The 12,500-nt window shown below is 37.8% G+C and overlaps 1 protein-coding gene across 2 annotated transcripts in view; it reads right to left on the reverse strand.

Annotated features, from left to right (window-relative positions):
- Positions 1 to 12,500, reverse strand: part of LOC135221862 (bone morphogenetic protein 10-like) — a 190,460-nt gene that overhangs the window by 41,774 nt on the left and 136,186 nt on the right. The gene's annotated exons all lie outside the window — the stretch shown is intronic.

The raw sequence follows: 12,500 nt of genomic DNA on the forward strand, positions 1-12,500 counted from the left end.
CGCTAAAGAGAAGAAACGGATAAGCAGAGAGAAGATTCCAGCTGAAAAGCATAGGAAGGAAGCCGAAAGACAGCAAGAACAGGGACTTCAGTTAACAAGACTCAGAGCCAGACAACCCAAAACAGAAGCCCAGAGGGACAGGCAAGCAGTAGCAATGGCATTCTTATCATCACTGCAAACCCTAAGTTGCCTACTTCTGATGGAAAACATGGGACCATTTTTTTGGAAGGTTTGAGTTATTTACAGAGAGCCAAAGGTGGCCTAGGAACAAGTGGGCTGTTTGTCTATGTCCATTACTAAAAAGTAAGAGTATGGAAAATTTTCTTGTATGTTCTCTGATGAAACCTTGCAGCATTGTAGCCTAAAAATAGATTTGTTAAAGAGATATGATAACAAAAGAAGGTTTTAGGAAATATTTCCTTAATAGTCCACAAAAGGGTGAGACTACATATCAGTTTATGGCTTGACTGCAGAGATATATCAACAGATGGATTGGAATGGATGAATTCAGCAAAGTTTAATGAATTAGCTTAGTACTCATCAGAAAACCGTTCGTCGGAACATGTTCGACCAGGTCTCTTCCATGCATTTCCTCAGCTTCAACATGTCCATAATTACTTAACAATCTTCGTCTGTTCTCTTACAGTTCCTCCGTGCAGTAGCTCAAATGGAAAACTCAGGTGCTTGATAGCGCCACCTCTCAATATGTAAGCATTTTAACACAGTTGATCCTTTTACACAACCTTTTACATCTTAGATTACGCAAAATCATAAACAGCTGCTTGTTGCTCACCAGACAGCACACCTCCTTATTATTTTCGAAGTACACTGGGTACTCCAGTCACTGATTGAGCACCTCCTAGAGGCAGTGGTGTAACTAGTGTTAGCGACACTGGGCCAGACTCTGAACCTGCTGAAAACTTTGAGTACACCCTGTGCGACCCACTTGGTTTCTATTTTAGGAAATGTAAGTTACTGCCTCTAGCTACGACGTTTCAGTGAAGTCTACCAATGTCACGATGTACCTGATTTCCTTTCCTGACTTTGGTAATATAGGTCGAATCAGTTCTGCAGCCAAATTCTTGAACGCCCCTTCTATCAATGGCATCTTTCTGGTACAGCCCCTTAAAGCAGTGTTCTGGCAACAGAGGCAAAAAGCTGATGTTGCTGTGAAGAGCGCTTTATGAAGTAAATCTAGTGGTTAATAACGGTTAATAACATGGATTACACGGCTTATGTAAGCAGAGAAATGAAGACTCTTAACATGAGCATCCTAACTGGCCACCATGAGAAAGAAGCAAGTGATGCTGTAGCGGCTGTTGTCAGAGAAGACAGATGCCTGAGTACGAGTGTCATTGAGGCGAAGAGGGCCAAGTACTTCCAGATGTAGGCTGGTTGGATCAGCTGCAGAAGGAGAATAGTTGTTTTGAAATGTCAACCCTGGCAGCGAATTAAGCAAGCAGCAGAAAGAGCAGGTATTGGAACTGCAGGAGGAATACCAAGAAGTCTTCACCGGCAGTTCAGGGTAGGACTGTTGGGAACTGATATGGGAAGATGCTGAGGAGATGCTTGGGATGGGAATCATTTAATGGTCAACTTCTGCACGTTGTTTATCAGTAGTGATGGTGAAGTACAAGGATGAGTCAAACAGGTTCTGCAGGACTACTGTGGACTAAACACCATAACCAAATTCAACATTGAATCCATAGTGGATCCTAAGGCTAAGATGGCAAAGCATAGCAAATACATATTTTTCATCAATACACGCATGAATAAGAAACAAAATTTTACATTATATTTATACATATATTTTGTTACTCATATTATATATATATATATATATATATATATATATATATATATATATATATATATATATATATATATATAGTATATATGTAACAGTAATCAACAAAAATCCTTTTATACAAAGTGGCCTCACGATAAACCTTACAGTCTCTTCTCTTCTCTCTCTCTCTCTGCTCTCTCTCTCGTCTCTCGCTCTCTCTCTCCAAGTAGTAGTAGTAGTAGTATAGTAGTAATCAGTTTGATGGATTGGCTCCATTCCTGTATTATCTTCTAGACAGGAAAATCGTTATAAAGGCAATACCTTCGAAAGATGATTTTACCGTAAAAGTAAGCATCCTAACTTTATTCCATTTCATATATATATATATATATATATATATATATATATATATATATATATATATATATATATATATATATATATATATATGAAATGGAATAAAGATTGGATGCTTACTTTTACGGTAAAATCATCTTTCGAAAGGTATTTGGCCTTTATAAACGCATTTTCCTGTCTAGATAATACAGGAATGGAGCCATATAGATAGATATATATATATATATATATATATATATATATATATATATATATATATATATATATATATATATATACACCGTAGTCTGGCTAAATGGTGCGACTTCAATAGTAGTGTCGTTTACTAACCGAGAGGATCCAGGTTCGACTCCTGGGTGGAGATAAGTTGATGCATTGCGGCTCTCTTGACATGAGCAATGATTAAGGTACCAAGAAGATAGAAACCCGTGATGGTTATAGCCAGGACTTGATAGTAACGTCCTCGCAAAAAGAAAAAAAAAAAAATAAACCCTGCCTAAAACCGAATGCTAGCTCTATCCCCTCCAGCCCAATAGGGAGAACAGGAGAACAAATGATAGGTGGAAAAGCTTATTTGAAAAAAAAAAGAAATATATATATATATATATATATATATATATATATATATATATATTAACTACAGTATACAATTAATACAGAATATACTTAAGTATATAAATATAGATATATTATATATATATATATATATATATTATATATATATATATGCGAACTCTTCTGTGTAAATGCACCCTTTTAAAAGGGTATGTGCTAGGATAAATATGTACTGCAGGTAGGCATACCAGTTTTATGTAAGTCGGAAGGCAAGAAGGAAGTGGTGGGAGGCGGGAAATGGAGATATTCTAAGAATGTGGGGAATCGTTTATCGGCCAAAGATGCAAGATTTTCTTTGAAAGGAAATCTTCTGAAAATGTTCGGAAATTATACTTAATAGTCAGTAAAACGTTGTTATTATCATACAACACTATTAGGGTCTAAAATATTTGGATAATGTTTACAACTCTGTATAGATCTACGTATGCAGGAGGTCCTGAAGACATACACCTCTAAATAACTGTTTATATTCGTTTAAATCACAGAAACTGGTATTAATACACGTCAACAACTACCGCTAAACCATTGCAATTGACTGACTGTCTTCACGATTCTCGCAGCCATTCGGCAACATATTTTGTGTGGCTTCAAAAGGTGACCAACTCCTGCCACTCACAACCGCTGGCAGCTGTAATGACAGATCACCTCCTGCCAACGAGATCTATCTGGCTTTCTCTCGCAAAACAACATGAAAACATACAATAGCAAAAGGTGGAAAACCCTTTTCCGACTCATGTAGATATGTCTATATTGAACACACAAACATACACACACACACATATAAGTGTGTGTGTGTGTGTGTGTGTGTGTGTGTGTATGGACTCCTTGTGGGATTATTATAATCCTTGCACGCCTGTGGAGGAGACCCAGGTAGGATACGTGAGCAAGCAACGGCAGATGGGCAATGTTCCGGTAAATCACCATTGTAATACCTCTGTTGACATGCGCACTGGATTAGGTATCTTGTTATTGAACAACTGTGGTTTTCGCAGCCAGCCTTAGAAAGCGCACAGGGCTGGCAAACTCATCCTAAATGGCTTGTTGCGAACCAGAGGGCTTAACCGTTTCGGTGCCACGTCGTTTTAAGGAAGAAACTACTTTGATGATGCTGTAGTTCTTAACACCACAAGATAATGATTATCATTTTCACTCAGCTTCTAAAGGGAAGAAATCCCACATAGGAGGAAAAGAAACTCAGTAAAGCATCACTTACGGACGCTTCGAAAAGAACAACGTGACGCGTCCGGCCTTCGTTGAAGTTCAGGCAATAGAAGAAAAACATCAAGTCGATCTACATAAAAATAAGGATAAAATTTTATATAAAGGGAAAGAGGTGATGTAGACGGAACGGTTGAGAAAATGAACAAAGAGGAGATAGATCATCTTCAACCCTCTGTCGACGGCTAAAAGGATTCCAGTCTTCTCTGTTGTAGCATTCACTTAGCCACCTGGAACTTGGTCACACTCTTCGATTCATCCCCTCGATCGTCGACGGATAAGGAAGGATGGGACTGACGGGGACCTCCTCCTTCTCCTCCTCCTCCTCCTCCTCCTCCTCCTCTAGGTCTAATACATTAGCCAATGAAACAGGCGTTTATTATGGACTGGGAAGGGGCAGGGGTAATGGTAAGGGTAAGGGTTAGGGTTTAGGGTAAGGGAGGGGATCCTGGGCGCCATGGGACCGGTGGGTCCTCCTTGATGGTCACGAATAAAATCGGGGGAACGAGCCTAAGGGTAATAATACCTTTTTGTGTACAAAAAAAATACAAGTAAACGGTGCAGTCATTATTTGCTATAGGCTACCTCTTGTCTTGTCAGTGATTGGTTGGCCTCTCGATCGATGGAGCATCATGGAATCTGGTTAGTTTTTAACCTCCAGGATTATTACTGAAACTTACGAGAGAAAGTGTTGTTCATAATGGCTCAAGTCGAACCCAACGCGATTTTTTTCCGACCAAGCAATTTTCATTTATTAAATTACAATGAAATTTACGCTGAATACAATATCCCAAAAGGCAGTATCCACTGAGACAGGTGGGATGTCATAAGTTAGGAAGGAATTCTAATCATTTATTTAATCCGTTTTCCTTATTTCTCAGTCCATATTCTTTATATTTCTGCATATACTTATACGTTTACTGTTTTTCTTTTATCAATAAGTTCGTCTTGATTCGATTCACATTTGATTTCATTTCTCTTCTCTTCTCCAGCAGATAATAATTGGACGAATATTCTCATTGAGGGGCGTTACGTAGCCAGGAATTGAGTCAGGTAGTCCACGAGTTGGTTTTAGCCTGAGTTATTTTGATACTGCAGCTAATAATAGAGGAGATGCTGAGTGGTAACTTTCTAAATGGTAGGTGTTATGTTTGGTTTAATCTTTGAGGTTTATGAATGGAATGGAAAGAAGAATAAGGGAAGAGCGGCGGTCCACGTTATCATTTTTTTCTTAACCTCAGAGGTGAGACTCAGGCAGCCTTGTTCAATAAATGTTGTCTGAGGAAACAACAGATTCAGTATTTAGCTTTTCAATCACAGATGGAATTAACTCATGAAGTTGGAGAACAGGATGATCGTTTGGAAACCTTGTTCTCATTTCTGATGGAATAACAGTCAACAAAAGGATAAAAAAAACATCGACGACGGCTGCAGTGGTCATAATAAAGGTCAAGAAGTTTTGACATTCACTCTGTGCTGGTGCTCAGTTGATATGCGTGACACTTCCACCACAAGATCTAGAGTAGTGGCCATCTCCTCAGCAGATTTAGATACAGAACTGAAGTGATTGTCTCTGTAGGCAGTAAGTGACTGTGTACATATATCTACCAACTCCGATGCTTTCGCAATGTCCACTGATGGACTCTGAAGCTGGAGAGAAAGCGGTCTTGTAATGCCAAAAACAGCAACACATGCAGATAGTGCAAAAACAAACTGAAAGTTGTCTATTGTATCCAGGTAACAACCTGCAAGTGATGCAAGCTTTACATCGGAATCTGATTCTTGCACTTCATTAAGAGCACCTACTATAGCTGGAAGAAGATCATAAAATACTATAACAGAGTCATGTGGTTTCAACCTTTCCTTGTTACTCTGTGAGCAGTTCTTCAACATGTTTCTCCATAATAATTATAAGGACCCTGGCAGCCGAACGGCTGAAAAAAGAACTGATGTTTTCCATTGTCCCCTTGATATTTCTCAAACTAACATTTCGTTGATCACATAATAATAGTTTTTACTATGGGAGCTACCATACGCCTGTTAATTTTTTTCTAGATAGGTAACTCAGACCACACCAGGCCAGCTAAAATCACAAACCACATGAAATTTCCTTCTTCGTTGTGTGTGAGCGTGTGTGTGTGTCACTTTTGTGACACACACACAGAGAAGCCCCACGATATAAGCACGAAGGTGGGCAGGTGTAATTAAAATCGGGGAGGGAAAAAATGTAGTGTAAAACGACACTATACATACACACACACACACACACACACATATATATATATATATATATATATATAATATATATATATCCATATATATGTATGTATGTATGTATGTATGTATGTATGTATATATATGTAGCATCTACTAGTCACTTTTTACCAGATACATATCTAACTGTAATAGATACAATGCCCTCTTAACTTCTCGAACTTTTCGCGCTTTTGGGATTCGGTTATCACTACAAAGCCTTAAGACCTAAATGGAAGATATATGAAGAAACTATGATGTTCGGTAACGGAAAACGAACCCGGGTCTCATAATCACAGCGCAACCGGACATCATTTCTTCTTATATCTCTCAATTAGATCTTAAGGCTTTGTAGTGACAAACGAATCCAAAAAACGCGAGGAATTCGAGAAGTTAAGAGGGCATTGTGGCTGTCAGAATATATGTATATATATATATATATATATATATATATATATATATATATATATATATATATATATATATATAATACGTCGTCGATTAGTCACACGTGACTTCTTCAAAAGCTTAAAATACTGAGCCACAGATCCTACTCCTTAACTGATACCGAATTCACTTTACCTAGGGAAAAATTTATACCCAGAAGGACTGATATATGGTAAGAGCATCTTCCACTGGTATGATTAGAACTTATCGCTTTTATTTTGACACAAAGATGGTAGAGACTTCTTCATTCAGCAATGAAAGGATATTTTCGCCTTACTATTTTGTCACATATTCAGGCAGCTGTCTAAATATGTGCCAACACTATCGTCAATGCTCACATGTGATGAGTTGGCACTTAGCCATCTATGCAGAAATTGTTGATTTCGAGTCCCATTGAAGGACCCAAATTCCACAGGACTAAATAAGTAGCCTGATAGAGCAGGGTCGATATCAACTACTATAGTACGTCCATTGACTTGCCTACATTTCCTGTAAAACCCAAAAGGCACAACGTCGTAACCTGCCAAGACAAACGCACTTACAAGGCACATAATTCTCTTCGCAGAAGTATAATATTCAGATGGGGGAAATCATTGTCGGGTGAGGAACTGCAATGCCAAAAGAAACTCAATGTTCCCTTCTTCCTTTATTCACCTGTATGCAGCCATGTTTCGGACAACTGTTCATCTTCAGGTTCTGTCACAGTTAAGAGACAAACATCTCTGCCCAAAAACATAAGCTGAAAATGATGCAAAATTAATTAAATTTAAAACACTCTCCTGCTGAAGGCAGACTTATCTTTGTTCCATTTTGGTTTCAGTTTCTCTTTATAAACAGCCTCTCATAATCTTAGCTCGCAATTCAAATCGAGTTTGACATGATATGCTAAAATCAGAAAAATCAAATTAATGTTGCACAAGCCGTGGCAATGTTCTCTTTTGGAGGGCGGAGATGACTTTCCTGAAGGTAAAGAATCACTGAACTTATTTATGCCTTTGTGTTCAAATTCTCTGCAGACAATATCTTCTTCGAACGACCCACATTTCCGAACTACACTTCGGACACACAATTTTGAATACCGTCAGTAAACACAGGTCACTACCCAGTGCCTCTTTTTAACCTACACAGATTTCTGAAATTAGAGGCATTGCAAAACGCCATTCGCATTTTGATATCTTTGAAATATGTTTTAGTCATCGACTCGCCTCTCCTTTAGATTAAACCGTTGATTTTGCTTGAGACAAAAGGAAATCTGAAATAAATTTCTTGGTCTTTTAACCAACTACAGTTTATGATGTTGAGAAGGCTCGTTAGTCGTCTGTAACAAAAGGTATCTGAGTAACTATTGCTGTCAACGAATGTCTTCAAAAACGTGAGTTCCTTGTGACAAATGGAATTCTGCTCAGTTTGTATCTTAGATCCCTCCACCTAAGGGGTTGAAATTAATCTCATTCCGGAGAAAGCAGGCTTTCTATAAATGTTCATTTCTATGTGGCAATCAGTTTCGTTTATCATAAACAGATCTAAAATTGGCATTTTTCCATCACTGTCCTTCTCCATTGTATATGTAGCGTTGGCATGTTTGAATTTAAAGAGTCCAGGAATTGTATAGCATCACTGTTTTGTTTAAAAATAATCAAGGAGTTGTCGACATACCTTCCATATAAAATAGGGTAAAGACTTCCAGGACAATTATCGAACATTCAATCTCATGAAAATATGAGAAACATTGGCCAAAGTAGCTGATATCGGATCATCCAGCTTGTTGTCTATATTACCATTTATCAAAGATAAAAAAATGAGTCGTAAACAATTCGATTGATCTATCGATTGATTGATGCATCGCTTCGATGGAAGTAGAGTCCCTGTTTACCAACGCCCAGTTGACGAGACCATACAAATGATCTTGGACAGAGTTTACAGGGACCCCGACACACCATCCTCGAACATCCTTGAGCCTGCACTTCGAACCCTGCTGGAAGTCTGTACCAAGAAGGAAGGCTCCCTTTTGCTGATCACCGCAAGTACGTGGACACCCAGATCGATGGGATCTCCCCTCTGAGTCCTTTTCGCCAATTTCTATATTGGATAACGTTTGACTTCATTTATGAGGGAGGGATGAAAAAACGTTTTTTTTAAGCAACCAGTCTTTTGTCCAACATCTCTTTCTATTCTTAGCACGGTTCTCCAAATGGTCGCAAATTATAGCACAAATTGACAAAGCTTCCAGTTCGCTGTTGGAGAGTAGCTCGGTCATCACTCTACCACGTCCAAGGGTCGTAACGTCAATGGCCGTGTCATTTTTTTCGACGCATGCATAGTATATATATATATATATATATATATATATATATATATATATATATATATATATATATATATATATATATATGCATTACCAGTTGAAGAGGAAAGAAAGATGTATAAGTTGTGTTTATCCACATGATGACATCTCCAGGGCTGTAAAAAATAAAACATTTCTTGTGAAATTACAGAAACAAAACTATGAAAGTGTTGTCGTAATTAGAATCTTATATTTTAAACAAATGAAAGGCAAGAGAATACAGAGTAAATTGAAAAGTAGACAGAGCTTAGTTACCCCATTCACGCTCAGTCTTATCCCAGACACGTCGAAAGGGGAGGAGGGTCGAAAGAAATGTCACGACCCGGTCTGCGAAAATTGCTCATTTGCTTCTTGGAGGTGGTAGAGTGATGACCGAGCTGCTCTCCAACAGCGAACTGGAAGCTGTGGCAATTTGTGCTATAATTTGCGTCAAATTGAAGAGCCATGCTAAGAATAGAAAGAGATGTTGGACAACAGACTGGTTGATTAAAAGAAAAGTTATCCAAGTGATTGGTATAATTATTTGAGAACTGACGAGGTTAAATTTAGGGAACTGCTGGCATAAATAACACTTTATATCAAGAAATCAGACATTTGTATGAGGCAATCTTTATGTGCCTATAGACTGACCGCCACACTACGGTATTTTAGCGACAGGGAGATCTTATGAGGAGCCAAAGTTCAGTGTGGCGATGTCTCCTTAGAGGCCAGTAAATATTGGTGACCGGTAATAAGGTCACAGGGAAAAATGCACAATACTTCTTGGGGGTCATTATCTTTATAATATTTAGATATTTACAGTCTTTTGTTTATTTCTTTACAGTAATCCCCAACAGACTTGTACTAAACACGCCATTACACATGTGGATACATGGTTACATACAGAGTTCAAATTTACCCTTGGGGTTCACTATGAAAGATTAATGTGACTTTTTTTTCTGCGACATTTTGACCTGGATTCAGAATATCATCCCGGAAAGCACTTCTAATGTTTATTTTCTTGGTGGCAGTGTTGCGTGTAGCATCTGGCTATCTACCCTTAACTTGTTTATAAAAAATGTCGTAAGCAATATTTTACCAGTTTCTGTCTGAATAACATTTGGATTTCCTATTCCATAGGTATGTCATTTATATAAAGCAATCCAGTCAGTTCAAAGCGACTTATGAACCCATACTTCTGCCAGAATGAAAGAATTTCCCAGGTCATGTGTCCCAAACGACACTCGAGTATTACCGAAATGATAAATACAGGTCTGCGTCGAAGTAACATCCATATGTATTTCAACCATAATGCAACCGTGTCTCACAATGAACGCGCTATTTATACCTCATTTTAACGAAGTCGCTACGATTTATCTGTGCGACAGTCGGTACCGACTACGTACAACGCTCCGCCCACTTTTCTACAAGTATTAGGCCGAGTCTGAGCGTGAATGGGGTCCCTATGGAATATGAAATCCAAATGTTATTCAGACGCTCCTCCCCTTTCGAGAGTCATCGTTTTTCTCGAATATCTTTCAAACTAATTATTTGATAGAAATGGTACTTTAACATAGTGTACAAGACACCCCACCCTAATGTTTTGGTAATTTAGTGCATTGTCAATTGGTGTTAATTAAGTCTTCTACTCTTGACTTACTTCGTGTTGTCAAGCTTCGCCAACCTATGTTTTCGAACATTATTTATTGCCTTCCCGTTCCTCCCTTCCTCTACCCACCTTCCTAGTCTTACGTCTCGGGCCCCAGTTTCCTGCCTATTACGTACGTATTATATTAAGGAATGTTGGACGCTATAAATATGTTGGTTTTTGTAAGTCCTTTGTCCATTTAATTATTGTTATTGTAATTTCTTAAATTATATAAACAGAGAGTAGGCTAAAGAGCGTATGACCGTCACTGTTTGCCAAGGCCAAGAGAGACAAGGTCTGCTCGCTTCCCCCAAATCCCCAAGTAGGAGGAGCTTCATCGACTTCTCATTGCGTCAGCAGGTGAGTTGTTATGAGGGAAAAACAAAGAAAATGGTAAAATTTGCGGGAAACGACTATCACTATCAAAATGTCATTGTATGTATGTGTTCCTCTATTCATGTCACACTGCAATTTCGTTTTTACTAATCATACGCCAGTAATAAGGATGTCATTCTTGTACCGTACTGAGTTTAGTGAATGAGTTGAGTTTCATGCATCTTGATGTATATTACTTATATCATTAATGTAAAGTGACGCACTATATTCATACACATACCTATTTTTGAGACAGGTTCCAAAAAGGATTTTACTTTTATTTCTTACGGCACTCTATTTTCAGGCATTCAACAGACAGGATTTTTGTTAAAAAGAAGGTACCCAGCTTTTGCCTCATTCATAATAAGTCAAGAAATTCATTTTTTTATGTCTCTCACAAGTCTGTATCTCTATTTTGCAGAATCTGTAAACTGTCATAATTGAGGAGTTGTTCGTTTTTACTCTTTGACGGCAACAGACCAAATATGCCTGTGATATATGTTTATCGAAGGAACTAATATAATATTCTGAATATACTTGTTCCATGTGAATTTGAATGATTTTGGATCAGCATATAAAAATGAAAATTAATAATATGTTGTTTCATCTAAACACTTTCCCAAGTGATATTTTGTGTAATCTGAAGCGTATATATATATATATATATATATATATATATATATATATATATATATATATATATATATATATACTCCAAGGGTTAAATATAAACAAAGTAATAGATAATATGATAGAGAGGTATATACATTGATTGACGGATTGATTGACCAATATCCGTGTGCATTTTACGTGAGTGTGTTATGGAGATTCATTTACCTATTGAGAATGATCCTTAATCTCTTGTCAGCTTTCTTCATTTTGTATATGGTTAGGACTCTTATTGCAAATGCATTCCTGCAACGACGTGGACAAAGTAACATGGCAGCCATGACAGCAATGAAAAAATCCACGGCTCCACCAATTACGCAGCGAATACTTCCAGTGCGATTGCTTCAGTCGATAGACAACCCTTTAGCATTACAGTATTACCTGACACGCCGAAGATACTATTTAAAAAATACATTTGGAAAAATTAACCATTATTATGGCCATTACGTCAAACCTCGCTATCCTTTTCATTGTGAACTCTCCAAGTATCTGCTGGTATTGAAAAATATCAGGAAAAGTGGGATTTATGAGGGGAGAAATGAGAAATACGGCGACAAAGAAAGTGAGTGGAAGGGAGGGTGGGGTAGTGGAGGAAGGAGGAACGGGATGGGGATAGCGGTCATTCGAATCTGTAAGTGACTCCTGCTGACTCATACGACTTTGCCTTTAAAAGTCAAGTGTAAACGCCTTAATTAACAACAGTTGATAATACACTGTATTACCAAATTTAGGGCGTGGTATTTTGTACACTGTGTCAAAGTACCCTTTTGATCAAATAATAAGTTTTAAAGATATTTGAGAAATAC

The sequence above is a fragment of the Macrobrachium nipponense genome, chromosome 3 (genome assembly GCF_015104395.2).
Source record: "Macrobrachium nipponense isolate FS-2020 chromosome 3, ASM1510439v2, whole genome shotgun sequence".
NCBI lineage: Eukaryota > Metazoa > Arthropoda > Malacostraca > Decapoda > Palaemonidae > Macrobrachium > Macrobrachium nipponense.